The 15,499-nt window shown below is 41.3% G+C and overlaps 1 long non-coding RNA gene across 1 annotated transcript in view; it reads left to right on the top strand.

Moving 5' to 3' along the window:
- Positions 1 to 15,499, top strand: part of LOC108961682 (uncharacterized) — a 66,797-nt gene that overhangs the window by 30,213 nt on the left and 21,085 nt on the right. Inside the window, exons 5-8 of the long non-coding RNA XR_007778015.1 lie at positions 8,702 to 8,787; positions 10,191 to 10,303; positions 10,897 to 11,063; positions 12,465 to 12,531. This is a non-coding gene — a long non-coding RNA (uncharacterized LOC108961682). The remainder of the gene's footprint in view (positions 1 to 8,701; positions 8,788 to 10,190; positions 10,304 to 10,896; positions 11,064 to 12,464; positions 12,532 to 15,499) is intronic.

Genomic DNA, 15,499 nt, shown 5'->3' with positions numbered 1-15,499 from the left:
TGCATGAGGCTGGGATAAGCAGGATTTTGGGGAGGCTCACCTCCCACTCTTTGACTGAGAGCTGCAGCTCCACAGCAGTTTTCCTGCAGCCCACAGGTTGTAGCAAGTGTTCAGTCACACCAGCCCTCTGTGAGATTGTACCTGCATTATTTATTAGCCCACAGATGTAACTCTGTCCCTTTTCTCAACCCAGATTTAGTGACTGTGCATTCAGGGTCAATTCACCCTGCATGCTGTGAGGGTGGGGAGAGGCAGGGATTTTCCATGCCTGTTCCTTGGCTGGCTCTCAGCTCACTTCCCTTTCAGATTTGGGGGTTTACATGGATCCTTAGGCATTTGTGAGTTAAATCAAAGTATTCCTTGCAAAGAGGGAGGTGAACCTTTGTGGAGCATCAAAGCAGGTGGGCTGATCTGAGCAGAGGGTGTTCCCACACAACTGGTCATTCAGAATCAAGGTGCAGAATTTTAGAGTTTTGATATATAAAAACAACTAAATAAGGAACACAACACAGAAAACTGCAAGGCAAGCTTGAAAAACAGTCCATATACTCTGACGATGGAGCTAATTTTCTTCTTAATAATTCCGGCAGCAATTCCTAATAATTAGCTGATTTAATTTAGATTTGCATTTTGTCTTTTCAAAACTCTCCTGTTACAAATAGTTGAGGAACCTTGCCCTTAAAAAATGATGATATTATCCTGACAGCATGGGACTGCTGTTGGAGGAAAGATTTTGCCTAAAAGAGTTTCAGGAAGTTACAAAACTCCTTTACATGGCCTGTTGGATCTGTGTATGATTTCCAACATTACACAAAATAAATACCAGGAGACTGGTGTGGTTTATACAAGACTTTATAGAGAAAAAAAATCCACCCACCAGCTCCCTTGCTGAGGATTACAACCAGGTCTCTGCTGCCAAGTTCTCTGTTTAGGTAAAGCATGAGAAAATCTACCATTTTTTTAGAGCCACAAAAGGGGTGCTACAGGGGGGCAGAGAGAAGTTGACAGCTCTCACTGCTTAAAAGGCAGCTGTTCCTTCTCAGGTACTGTTATTAATAAACCCTAAGGTAATGTTTGCTCTGAAATATGTCTAATTGAAATAATTTACCCTAACCCTTAGAGAATTATGAAACTGTTTTCATCATGTTCACACACAGCAAAATAATTATGAGATGCCATATGGAAAAGACATCATGTGGTATATGTATTTCTGAATGTATACTTTTTGAAATGGTTCCCACAGATAAATCATACAGCTAATTTACAAAGAGGAGGTGGATAGTAGTTCTTAAGTATGCAGTTTAAGTTTAAAATGGTTTCAGGCTGGGTAAATTTACAGTGGTGATGACATGCAGTAATTGCACTGATCACAGGATGTATATCACAGAAGATGTCGATAATGCCATTAAGTTGCACTGCACAAAATGGAGAGAGAAAATTCTGCTGGTGACTTTCTGCTATTGCCATAAACCACCCCCCAAGCCTCTGCAGGTCCTGTGTGGTCCTGAGCTCATTTTGCAGCTGCTATGTACCTGACCAAAGCACTGGAAATGGTGCTCCATCCTCTGTGAGTCTCTGAGTTGTTCCTGATTTACACTTGGAAAGCTTTTAGCAAAGGGAAAGAACTCCTTAATAGATAAATTAATACACTTAAATATAGAAATTTATTTTGAATGAAGTTCTCAAGAGAACATCTGTTAAAATGCTGCTCCTCTCTGTCCATTCCTTGAAGGTTTTCCAAAAGGTTTTGTTCCTCACCTCTAGTTACCTGCATTATCTTGTGTATGGATGATTTATCTCTATGACTTGATGTATTTAGGTTTGATTATGTACAGGTATTCACAGGTTTGGTAGCAGGAGAATTCTGCAGGACACTTCTTGGTCTTTTTCCAGGAGTGATTGTGGTGGCTGATGAGACATCTGAGATTCTCTTCCTGCTAGTTAAGAAGTTTTGAAGGTGCTTTTTGAATAAGGAACTCTTATTAACATTTCTAGAAATCTGGCTGGAAATCAGGCTGTCTTGTCAGACTTCTGGTAGTTCTTGGTTCCAGATGGATGGAAGTAAAATCAGAATATGTCATTGCACCCTCTCTGTTTCACGTCCCAAACCAGCAAGGGACAGCGACACAAAGCTATTTCATTCTGTCCACTCCACTCTCTTTATCTTTAAGGAGCCTTCCCAAAAAAAGGGTAATTTTGAACTGCAGCACTTCAGATTTGCCTGTGTCTGAATTAGTTCATTATTTCTATGGTGATTAGTGAAATATTTGAAAGATGTGGAGTACACAAACTAATTCACCCTCAGCTCTGTTTTGCAAGAGCTATAGGCACGCACGGCATCTGCGATGTTTATCCCCCAGTAATGACATCATTACCCTGCATTACTGCTCTAGGTAGTGTATTTGTCAACAGCCAGGAGCTGATGAGCACAAGGAAAATATTTACTCAACTCCCGTGCTGTGGCATTACCCCAGCAATGCCATTTCAGGAAGATCACACTGCATTCCCGAGATTCGTGCTGCAGAAACCAAAAAAGCTTTGACATTTCCGTGCGTGTAACACCAGTCTTCAAACAACCACCTTTCAGAGACAGTAATTACAGTAATTCTGCTTTCAAAGGACAAATAAAAAATATATTAAAAAAAAAAGAAAGGGAAAATGATATTCCCTACAAATATCTAAAAGTGGGAGTTTTCCAATACCCTCCCTGCGTGTGGAGCGCTGGGCACATCCATATTTGATGTCTCCCTAATCTTCCCAGGAGTAACTACATAAGCCAATATTTACTCTCTCTGTCTGTACAGATACAGTGTCTGAATTCTGCTGCTGCTGCTGCATTAATGTGCAACTATTTAAACTGAGCTTTTCTGTCTCATCCCTGGGAGCTGCCTGCACGGGAGAGGTCTCGTCTCGTGCCTTCCCCCTCTCTGTTATTCCTGCTCTTGGATGAGAAATGTGAGGCTCTTTCTCTGCTTCTAACGTTGCACAGATGAAAAGGCAAGTTCCCCTTTTAGCAACTTCCAGTCATTTGTTTTTATGCTCACCCAAGGTGTATCACGGTTGGTGTTATTGCAGTGCCCTAAACCAAAAGTCACTTTTTTTTTTCTTTTTTTTTTTTTTTTTTCCCAGGAGTTACAGTAGATTATTATTTCACTACAGTGTCTGAAAGCATGAAATAGAGATTTATGATACTCTTGAGTTTTCCACTTCAATTCATGTAATGTGGGGAAGGTAAAGTGTCTCTAGCTGCACAGTATCCCTTTTTTCTCTTTGGAGCAGTGTGTGCTGTGTGATTAGAGGATAGTGAGAAGGTCACTGACCAAACTTTATCTTCCACACAGTTTCCCACAGAATGTATTCCTCCTAGGGAACATTTTCTCAGCTCAGGTTATTTCCAGAAATGTTCTCAAACCATAAGAGCAGTCCTTGCAGTAAAACATTTCATTCCCACTTTTTATCCTTTATCTAGCAGTGCAGTGTTGACAGCATTTATGTTTCTTCTATTGACTGGGCCAAGAACAACAGGATTAATGAGGTTGTCTCTTCATGAGTGCATTATGTTTTTTTCCTCTGACCTTTCAAACATGGGAATCTTCTGTTTGCAATATTTCTTAAGGAAGGAAAACCCCTTTCTACCAAAGCTGGTTTTGATGGTCCCCGTGCCTCTCGCCAACCTGTGGGCTGGAAGGAAACCGGGAAAAAGCAAAAGAGGGAATATCTTTATTTCCTCATCTTTTTGGAAGAGCTGTCTGGGGGGATGTGGGATGCTTTAAGGTTTTTCTCAAGCCTTGAAATTCTGATGATAAATCTTGCATGGCTGCCTAAGGACTATCGTGTTTCAGGAGCTGTTCAGGAGACGAGTGGACATTGCCCTGCTGGTTTAATTATTTATTTGTTATTTCCAAAGGGTAGCATGTGTTTAGACTGGAAAAGGAGGGGAAGGAGGAGCCACTGGATTCACAGCCTTCTACAGAACACTCTTGTGCTTTATCTTGCCTATTCCTGATTATTTTTGACACTGGGTAGCTGGAACACAATCAAGATAGGATCATTGCTAAGTGCAGCAGGACAGGGAACGTGAGGAATTTTCCCAAGGATAGGAGCACAAATATCTTTAAATACAACAAATAGCTTTGCAAATATGACATCTTTTAGCCAAGCTCCTCAAAATACTTCAATTAGATAAGTTAAACATAATTAAATTTTTACATAAGATCATTAGGGGCAGCTTATTCCCATTTTTCATCTGGGCAAACGGAGGGACAGGGAGCTGGAAAAGCTCCTACAAGCCCAAAAGTTATCTATATAGGCAGATCTCCAAACTGTTAATTTCCCTTTTAAGTTGTTTATTTGCCTTTTTGGTGGGAAAAGAAGCATCACAAACTTGTTGATTCACAGTTAGCATCTTAGGGGGCAGGAAAAAGGTAAAGGTGCTTTAGTGTCAGTCCTTTAATCTCTTCTTTCCAGCCCATGGTTATTGATGAAGAAATCTGCCTTTGTTTTGGATGGGGGGAAGTAGAAGAGGTTCTTTGGATGTGTTCATAGAGAGCTGTGTATGTGCATAAAAAATACAGAATTTATGAAAATATATAAATATAGAGATGCATAAAACTCAAAATACAACCTAAAAATGACTCTAAATAGAAGTGGAAACATGAGTGCTTGCAAACACTTGCAGAATATGTTTCCCAAAGGTGTGTAGTGCTGCTGCAAATAAGAAAACCCTTTGCCAAGTAGGAAAAACAGCTCTTACCTGCTGACTGATGGGAAAATGCATTGTCCAGGGAACTTGCTGAGCACTCCAGTGCTGGCTTTACTTCGTGTCCAGGGTGTAGAGGGCCAGGACTCTGGGCTGGGATCCAGGAGGGCCAGAGCTCAAGAACTGAGCTCAGGCTTTAAGCAAACTCGAGATCTCTGTGCGTGGATTCAGGTCATCCTGGGACTGTGAGATTGAGCTGAACTAGACTTGTGGACACAGCCAAATTCATCCATGGAAGGGAGCAGGAACAAATATTCCTGCTGGCTTTAATGATTTAAATAGTCCCACGTAGTAGGGACAGGCTGCTTTTGCAGGGTTTGGACTGAAAAAAGTGATCAGAGAAGCTAAGAAATTTCTAAGCAGCTCTTCAGAGTAATGTTTCATGAGATCTTGAAATATTTCCTCCTGTGAATAATATTTATGTAGTTTAAAAAATAATTAAACTGTGTATTGTCCTTACAGGAATTTTTGATATATAAGCATGATTACATGACATATCTCAAATTTGGGGTTCCTGGGCTTTGAGCATTTAAGTTTGATGCTTGAACCCTTATGTGCTTCATTTAGGATTTCTGGTGTAGCTGCCCTTATATAATAACCAGAGAGAGCATTTCATGAATCCACATTTCTCAGTGTTTGGGGAAGTTGAACAGAACTGTGATTCTATGAAATTCTTCTATTTACATTCTTTTCTCTTCCTTATTATAATATATGCACAAGTCTAAATCTGCTGAGTGTCACTGCTGTTTAGCAAGAATAACGTGGGTAACACCTAAAGAACCTGCAGTTTGTTTTATCCTCCCTTAAGCAGAAGAGCTCCCTGTCATACACTACTAAAATATTCTCATAAAGCCCCAAATATAAAGAATTTTTGGGTTGTAACCCTCAAGACTTTGAGATTTTTAAATCCTGGCACTCCAGGATTAAAAAAACCCACCCACGTATCTATCAGGGAAGGGTGAATACATGTTTGTGCAGTTTGCCTTATTTGCATTTGTTGGTAATTAATTAAAAAACATGAGTTTAATTAAACTTGGAGTTAGGGGATTCATTAAAATAAAAACAAAAAGCATTTCAGTTAAAAATGTAAAATAACGTGTTTGCCTGAGTTTGCTGGTGCAGCTTAAGGATTTGCAGCAGGAAAACTTTAGGGACTATCACCCTGCCCACAGTCAGAGAAGAGTTTCTGAACAAAGAGTCTTTGTCAGCAGATAAATTTCACCTTGTAGTTACTCAGATTGGAATAACAATGTTTGCCCTCAGTTTCTTTCTGGGCTGTCTGTGGCTATGAAAAAATGACAACCATAGAAGCCCAAAGGAAAGGGTTGCAGCATAACTGGAAGGAAGGTTATTAAAATAAGACAAAAATTAAAAAGCTTGAAGAGAAGAGGTATAACTCATCTAAAACTCCAGACTAAATTGCATCTACCTGTTCATACTATCATGAAAAGTTATTTCTCTTCTCAGTCTCTTAGGAACAACTCACTGCCTCTAGATTTTTCCCCTTTGAGAATCATGGAAGGGGCTTGGTTTCTAAGAAAAGGAATGTTAGAATGTCGAAAGCAAGAATAGAAAAAAAAAAAAATCACCTCAATAGAGAATTAAACATTTATTAAGTATTTTTCTCTGCTGCTTTTGATTTTGCCCCTCTTGCAGGACTGGGCTCATCCCTCCAGCAGAAATGTATGAACAGCAGAAACATTGAAGTTTTTGTAGTCTGTGTCATGAAAATTGTCCCCTAGAACAGAAGTGAAAGCTTTTACCCTCTCAGACTGAAGGGGTTTAGTGAAGATCTCCTGAAGCAGCCAGGTGGGATTTTTGCCTACAAGGACCTGCACATGCTGCTGGCTCCAGAGGCTTGGGACAGACAGATGTCACTGTCACTGCCACCTCTGCTCTCCTGGGGTGAGGGTGCTGCTGAAAAATCACTGACTTTCATCAAACTGCCTCAAAAATCAAGAATTTCTACTTTATTCTTTCCCTGAAGTATTTAATTTGGGGAGGAAACAATTAGAATAGCGGAATATAATACTCCCTAAAAAATTCCAAGTTGCATTCATTAGACTAATTTTCCCATTAAATTAATTTAAAACACCTCAGCAAGGAATATGAAATGCATACAAAAAGAAATCTCAATCTGCCTGGAGGTGCATCATGACAGTGGATTGGCACTGCCTGGCAGGATGTTGTAGGACAACTTTGGTGTGCAAAGGTACAGGTTTAAAAGAAAAAAAAAATCCCACAACAGAGAAATATTTGGTGTCTCTTTGAGATAAGAAACCATCTGTGGGTGCCCATTTCCTGCAGGGCTGGGCAGGAGGATCCCACTTTAGCAAAACACCTGCACCCGCTGGGGAAGGTGGCCCTGGCAGGCAGCAGATGCTCCACAGCTGAAGCCTTTCAAAGGAGACACCTTTAGAGCTCCTGCCCTGATGGGATAACTGAATCATCCATAAATAGTCTTTAAAGGGAGCATTGTCTGCCTCAAAAAAAAAAAAAAAAAAAAAAAGAAAAAAAAGAATGGAAAGGAAAACGAAGTAGGGGTTTTGTGTGTGGGTAAAGTAAATACGGGTGGAAATACATGACTTGTTAAAAGCTTTCTGAGGACCCCACACTCACGAAATCTTTTAGGTCATGTGTTTGCTTTCTGAAACATTTGGTAAGTAATAAGTGCCAAGGGACTATATGCACTCCATCTGGAATTAGCAGATTCCTCTTTGTTCAATTGTTCCTAAATTTGGAACCAGCCGACTTGTTTAAAAGTATTTTGATTTGCTTTTAAATAAATATGGGAGATAAACATAGCCCAGGACCAGGAAAGGTATGTTATTAGTCCTCTCCCTCTCTCCACACAACTCTTAAAGGGCCAATTCTGCTGTTTGCTGTTGGTTTATGGTAACAATTTGTTTGGAGTGGTCCATCACTTTTCTTCCATTTTTATAAATAGCATCAAAGAAATCAGAGCTGGGTGAAGAACTATCACTGAATCCACTCTGCTGCCAACACAGTCCTCTTTATTACAGAGTATTTTTTCCATTTATTTCTCCAGGTTAAACTTGAAATTAAGTTTAGAGCCTGTAGGGTCTAAGGATAGGTATAAATGTGAATGTAGATTTCACTCTCTTCCCCTTTCCTAACAAGAAAAATACCTCATTTTTCCTCATTTTCATCTCTGCCATCCCTGCACAAGGAAATGGCATGTCAAAAGATCAAGTAGATTCCTGCTCCTTGCAGGTGTTGCAGATTACTACCTCATCCCTGTAAAACTTTAATTTTTGCTTGGGGAAAGCAGAAAAGGAAGAGAAAAGCAACACTTCTCTTATCTTCCCTTATGTCTTATAACATCTAAGAGTCTGAGAACAGAACACCTGCTTGTCCTGTAGGCGTATGAAAAGAAACTGCATTTCCTTTAGGGCCTTTAAAATTTTTTTAGACACGGGCCTTTACAAAAATCTTTGAGAAAACACTTTAAAGACTTGAAAAAGCAAACTGGAATAACCCAAAATTCCACCGAATTCACCACAGAGAATTCAGCTGGAGGAAGAATTTCACCCCGAAAATGTTTTCAGTGAAAAGCTTGTAAAGCAGGGCTCAGGAAGGTTGTTCCATTTGGCATGTGAATAATTATGGAGAGGGGCAGATCTGTAGATTAGGGATCCCAGCCTAAGATGTTCAGCCTGTATGTGTTGGTCTGCATCCATGGATTGGAATGGAGCAATGCTTCCTTTACTCCAGCCGGGGATGGATGATCCCTCTCTCCACCGGCTGTGGAGGAGGCTTAGGGAGACTCTCCTTCCTAAGCCTTCCTGGCCTTCCTGAGCTGTGTCTTACCAAGCATTACAGAGCAGGATCAAAGTCTTTATCTGCTTCACGGCTGCTCAGAATTTCTTTTCATCCAAAGTTTATTCAGAGTATAAGCAAACATTTTATTTCTGCTTCCAGCTTTCCTAGGACTGCAAGCAGCGTGGCACGAGATACATATTTCCCTGTCTCTACAAGGCCTTTTTATTTGGTCTGGATACACATCTGTAAGTGTTTTCCCCTCTCATATATTCATATATACTGTAAGTCAAAGGAGCTTAAGTTTTCACTGCTTGCATTGCCTTGCAATCAGTGTTTCATGGGTGCTTTTGATGTGCTGCATCTCAGCAGCCTCAGGCCTTCTCTAAGTCACTGTTCTGACCTTCCCAGCAAGCAGGAACTGAAACTAGAGTGAAAGAATAGTGTGGGATACTCAAAACCTAACCACAGTCTCTTCTACCTCTTTTCCTATTGCAGTCAATCCTTGTTTTGAGGATCAAATTTGTATTTCCTGCAGGCTTGAGGGAAGTCTGTCAGCAGGATGAGATATCAGCATCACTCAGCAGGACCTGTTGAGGAGCCAGTGTTTGGGCTTGGCCCATCACAGGGCTGGTTTTTGCTTTTTAATTCTAATTTTGTGAGTATGAGCTGAGGAGCTGTGCCAAACCTTGTGGAGACTCTGTTGCATGGACACACTTTAGGCTAGGGCACTTCAGCATTTTTATGGCAATGGTGGGACTTGATGAACTCAGAGGTTGCTTCTAACCTTAATGATTTTGTGATTCCAGAACTCAAATTCTTAAAGAGAATGAGCCCTCAGCTCTAAGGAATGTAGTGCCACAGGTTGCTGGCTGTAGTTTATGTATTTAATTATATATGTGTGTATATATATATATGTTTATGCTGGAAAATATTTAGTTGAATCTGGTGATTTGAAAAGGAAAAGATTTAAAAACAGGGCCTGAAGGGGCTCCAGAAGAGCTGGAGAGAGACTTGGGACATGGGATGGAGGGACAGGACACAGGGAATGGCTCCCACTGCCAGAGGGCAGGGATGGGTGGGAGATTGGGAAAAATCCTTCCCTGTGAGGGTGGGGAGGCCCAGAGCAGCTGTGGCTGCCCCTGGATCCCTGGAAGTGTCCAAGGCCAGGTTGGACAGGGCTTGGAGCACCCTGGGGTAGTGGAAATTGTCCCTGCCCATGGCAGGGGGGGGACCTGATGACCTTCGTGGTCTCTTCCAACCCAAGTCATTCTGTGATGCCATGAAAATTCCATTATTTGTTTCCTTCAGTACCTGCAAGATGAGTAAATACACCTGCTAACATAAAATGTTGGTAATTGTAATAATTTTCTGATAATGTGTCCTGCACAAGGATTTTGGTAGGGCAAGAAATGAAGAAATATTCATTCTTGCTCCATAGAACTGAATTAAAACCTTGTCATTACCACCTGTGAGAGGGCTGAACCCCAGTTGCTCTGTAAGTGAGAGACCAGTGGTTTCTTTCTGTTTCTGGTTATTATTTATAAATTCTGAGCAAGCAATTTTGTTATGAGACTCAACTCATTTGCAGCTTGTGAATTTTTTTGACAATGCATATGTTCGTGCTTCACATTTTGTCATCTCCCTTTAGGAGACTACATGAACTTCCATCATTTCACTTGGGAAAATTTCTGATAGTTGGGCAAAACTTTCTTGGAAAAAGACGAAGAAACTCAGAGAACAAGCAGAAATATTGGATGGCAGGTGAGATGAACCTAAATTTTACAATGAAGGAAGAGGTTATCAAAGTTTCAATCTCACAAACTGTGGTTTCTTTTAAGGGGTTGAAGGCAAGTGGTTGTGGCAGGTCAGGTTATCACATTGTGCTATAGTTAGAACTCTGGGCTGGTTCCGTGCTGTTGTTTGTTGAGATGACTAAGTTGTCATTTTTAATTAGCTTTATGCTCCTCTCAAAGGCTAATTACTCTACTTTTTATCAAGAACACTTGATTGGTAATGACAAGGGTGCCATGGTTACGTATTTTTAGAGAATTCCCCAACCTGCACCATTATGTGGTTTCCTGTTCCCCCTGGATTCTTTGTGCAGTAAAGCCTTCAATAAAAATAATGGTTTAGAAAAAATGGAAGCTTACTGAAGGTATTGGTGGAATAAAGTACCTCTTGATTTCTTGTTGGCAAGAAGGACATTGTTAAAGTGTTTACTCAGTGTAAAAAGTATTATGCTTAATTTAGCTCCCTGTCAGTGACGCTCACATTGCTCTATTACCTTCACTGAAGTTACCTCAGAAAAACTGAGTTTGAGACCTTCCTTTTTCCCTCCTCTCATTTGTCTATAGATGTACATCCACCCTGATCATCATGGAAATATGCACTGAGCTGCATCCTTATTTCCAAGTGTGGATATTGCACAGCCAAACACTGATTTTCTGAGAGGCTTCACCACCTATTTTACCAATCCTGGGTCGGAGAGCCCTTGAGATAAACATGAGAGGTGTAGTCACAGGTGAAATCTCTCTCTTCCTTATCAACCTGTGGATTGCTCTAATCTGTTCTTGTTTCAAACAGCAGCAGCCCAAAAAGTGATGTTTCTGTGAAGGCTTCCTCAGTGGGGGGAGACAGCAATGGGAGACATAAATGTGACATTTTTTAGAAATACAGTTATACCCAGAGAAAGGCTGCATTTCTCCTGTTGATAAATACACATCAGATGTTTGGTAAACCAAGTTCTCCCAGGAGCTTGTCCTGAAAGAGGGAAAGACAACAATTTGGAGTCTACATCTGCAGCCTGAGCTGCTTTGGTGCCTGCTGCTGGAGAGAATCCCCTGCTCCACCAGCTTCCATGGGCTTCCCAAGGGCTTAGAGCTCTTCCCAAAGCAGAAACCCAAGAGGATCTAACGCTGTTCCTAATCCACTGCAAAGGCAAAGAGGGGACAGCCACCACCTTCCATTGCAGGGGGAAAGGGACTCTCTGGTGACAGCAGCTCTTGAGAGCAGGATCAGAGGAGAGATCCTCCTGACCTGAAGGTCGGTATGGTGGGGTGCTGGTATGGCACAGGTGTGTGTCCAAGCTGCCAGGAGGAGCTCCTGAAGGATGTGCTTGGCTGGGGAGCCCTGCTGGAATGTCAGCTGCAGCAACATGAGGGACATCCCTGTAACCAGGACATCCCTGTAACCAGGACATCCCTGTAACCAGGCAGCTGGAGATGTGAAGGAGCTCTGGAGCAAAGGCTCTCACAGTCCCTGTGTTTTGATGTTCTCCTTCTCAGAGCCAGACAGGGAATGCAGCAGCTCCAGCCACTGCAGCAGTGCAGTGTCAGTCCTTGCAGCCTACATGCAAAAATCACCTTCTTTACTGAGCATCTCGTCTCCCTAATGAGCCAGTAACACTTTGAGCTCTTGAGTAATTAAAGCAGTGCCACTGCTTCTTACTGATGTCAGCACCAAGGAGCAAGGAGAGAGACAGGTAAGGTAGACTGGCAACCTCTCTGGGAAACAGGCATTTGGTGCCCTGCTTCCTCTGCTGCCAGAAAATAGGAAAAAAATAAAATAGGACTGGATCCTGAAGGCGTCAAATGCCTAAATCCTATGGAATTCAAAGTAAGTGAGTGGCTAAATGCTGTGGGGATGTGGGCTTAATCTCTGTATGCCTCATCTGTCCTAGAAGTATAGTGATTCTTTCCTGTTCACAGTAAAGAAAAATAATACATAGTTGTAGAAAACAAGGTGTCTATTGCTATCTTTGAATGTATATATATTAAAAAAATATATATATAATATATATTATACATATAATATATATTTATATCTAAGCAAGACATATTTATTTACGTATTTATTTACTTTTTTACTTTATTATTTTACCTTTTTTTTTGAGTGATGGTTATGCTATAGTTTTCAATTTCAGAGAAAATGGAAAATCAAGACACAGTTTCCTCTCCAGAAGTTCACCAACAGCAAGGATTACCAAGAAGGTAAGGTAAGGGTTCAGCTTTTAGAAGTGAGACTAATAATATTCTCTCCTCAATGCAAAGCTGAGCCTATTTCACTTTCAGGCTAACTTTCAGCCTCTCTGATTTCTATGCCTTGCTTCCAGTATAAATAAATGATCCCACATTCCGTCATGATAACATATGCTCATGCAGAGCTCAAAATTAGAAGGAATATGAAGTGTTCTATTAATTGCATGAATGTTGATTGTTAAAATCATGTGCTAATTGGTAATATCTGTGTGCAGTAGGTTCCTGCAATATGTGTTAGATTACATTAGCTGTGCTCGTGACTCAGATATCAGCATTATGCCTTTCGTGGAAGGAGCTTTTTTAGGCTTTGTGTAATTGGGTTCTATAGATTATCAGTGTAGAAAAATTAGTAAAAGGGCATGTGAAGAGTTAGAGGCATGAGGAATCCTGAGCTTGAAAGATGCATCTGCTCCTCTTTCTCATGGTGTGCTTTTGCTCTCATCCTCTCCAAAGTAATTCTCACCGTGTTTGTCTTGAGGTAATTCCCAGGGAACCCAGCGCCTCACTGCCCTGGTGATCACATCTGGAAGTTGCCATCTTTTCTGAGTGGGCTTTCCCCCTTTTCAGTCTTTGCCTCCCCCAGGTTTTGATCCAAGAAGCATTCAGGTACACTGCAGATAAATGAGATTATCACTGTACTCACCTATCAGAGAGCACAGCTAGCAACACAACTCTCCTGTACCAGATGTGCTTCCTCTCCATTCCTAATCCCTAGGGGAAAATTCATATGGATCTGTTTTGTTCACTGATGTTTCCATTTTATTGAGTGCCACGAGTATTTATTTAAAAAGGCAAGGTAGAAGGAGCTGGGCTCGGAGCTAAATGTGGTGAGATGTGTGTGCTTGTAAGAAATGTGGTGGTTCTTTCCACTCTCTGTGTGACAGTCAGGAGGGCTGGGCTCCAAACTCACCCAGATCTGGGACTTTTCATCAGGAATCTAGTGACAGGACAAGGAGTGCTGGGTTCAAACTGAAAGAGGAGAAATTTAGGTTGGATATATGGAAAAAATCCTCCCCTGTGAGGGTGGAGAGGCCCTGGCACAGGGTGACCAGGGAAGCTGGGGCTGCCCCTGCATCCCTGGAAGTGTCCAAGGCCAGGCTGGATGGGGCTTGGAGCAAACTGGTCCACTGGAAAGTGTCCCTGCCCATGGCAGGATGTGGAACTGGATGATTTTTGAGGTCCATTCCAATCCAGACCAAGCAAGTTTTCATATTTTCATAAAGGAAGACAGAAAATTAAAAAAAAAAAAACCAAAAATATTGTTTTTAATTATTTAGAGAAATACCAGACAGTTTTTTCTGTTGTTACAAAAAAAATTAAATTAAACACTAAAACATTTCATGGGTTGCATTAGGAAACATATTCAGAATTGAATTCCTAACTAGCATAATTTTAATTCATTTTACAGTGGACCAGCTTGGTTATGATGCAGTGAATTAAAACAGGTTGTCTGAGAGGAAAAATGGATGCAGTTTTGGTAAAGAGAGCATTTACAGGAGTGTTAGAAGTCTTGAGTCTTATCAGGGCTGTTGCTCTAATATCTCTTGATTTACTGATCTTGAAACAGCAAAACCTCATGGGTCCATGAGCTTAATGTTGAGGCACACTTCATCAGTTGTCCTGAGAAATGCAAAGATTTAAGAGGAAATCAGTTTTAGCCCCCATCCAAAATGTTGACACTGAATCAAACAGAGCATGAACTATATACACAGTTTTAATTAAAAGAAAAACTGACAAATTACCAACATTCTAGTGTTCAGAAGATGGTTATCTGTTACAGAAATATGTTTTCTAATGCACATGCTCTCATACATGAAATAGTTTCTAGATTTATTTTATTATAATTGTAAACTATGGCACAAACACTTAATCTTACCTACTTAAAAAATGTAAAATGTTTTCCAATTTCTTAGCAAGTCTCCTTCCTCCCCCCACCTCTGATTCCCAAAGTGATGCATGGAAAAGGATTAACAAATTTAGCAGACAAGATGACCACTGGAAATATGTCAAAATACTAAAAAATAAAAAGAAAAATTCACCGGAAGGAAGTTGCTTACTAATTTTTTAAGATAAAAAAGTTAATTTAAAATGACTACCAGCCTTCCAAAGATTAATTGTCAAATTAAGTAGAGAGACATTCAGTGGTCAGTGGCTACCTGGGGGAATGAGCTGTTAAATTGCTTAGTTCAGTGCACATAATTTACAAAAAGATCAGCTCCTCTGTGGAAACTCTGCATATTCCAGGGAAGGTGAAGGAGGTCCCATGAGGACCCAGGCACTGGTGGGAGCATCTGGAGTAAATAGTGTGTGTTTCCAAGGAGGTGAAAGTAAACTGGGGAACAGAGCAAGTTGTTACTCCGTGGGGAATAGTAAAAATCAGTTTTCTCTCATTTCCTTTGGACTGTTAAAAAATTAGCTAAATATTTGGAGAGCCCCTTTTCACTTGGGCATGGAGTGATAGGACAAATGGGAATGGCTTTAAACTAACAGAGAGCAGGGTAAGATTAGATGTTAGAAATAAATTTTTGGGTGCTGAGGCCCTGGCACAGGTGCCCAGAGCAGCTGTGGGTGCTCCTGGATCCCTGGCAGTGCCCAAGGCCAGGCTGGACAGGGCTTGGAGCAGCCTGGGGTGGTAGAAGGTGTCCCTGTCATGGACGGGGGTGGAATGAGATGGACTTTAGGTCCTTTCCATGCCTTTCTGGGGTTCTGTGAACGGGCAAACCCTCCCCATCAGCCCATGGAGGCAGGGGAGGAGTGCTGAGAGCCCTCTGCCAGGCCAGACCCTGCCACTCTGAGCTCTGCTTTGTGCAGAGCCAGGGGAGCTCTGGAGCACCCAGAACTGAGGGACATCACTGATTTTGATGAAGCCAAGGGCAATCCAGCACAATGCTGCTCTTTCCCCATTATTCTTCCTTCCATT

This window comes from Serinus canaria, chromosome 7 (genome assembly GCF_022539315.1).
Source record: "Serinus canaria isolate serCan28SL12 chromosome 7, serCan2020, whole genome shotgun sequence".
Lineage (NCBI taxonomy): Eukaryota > Metazoa > Chordata > Aves > Passeriformes > Fringillidae > Serinus > Serinus canaria.
Note: the sequence above shows the minus strand (reverse complement) of the source record. Positions and strands in the feature narration are given on the sequence as shown.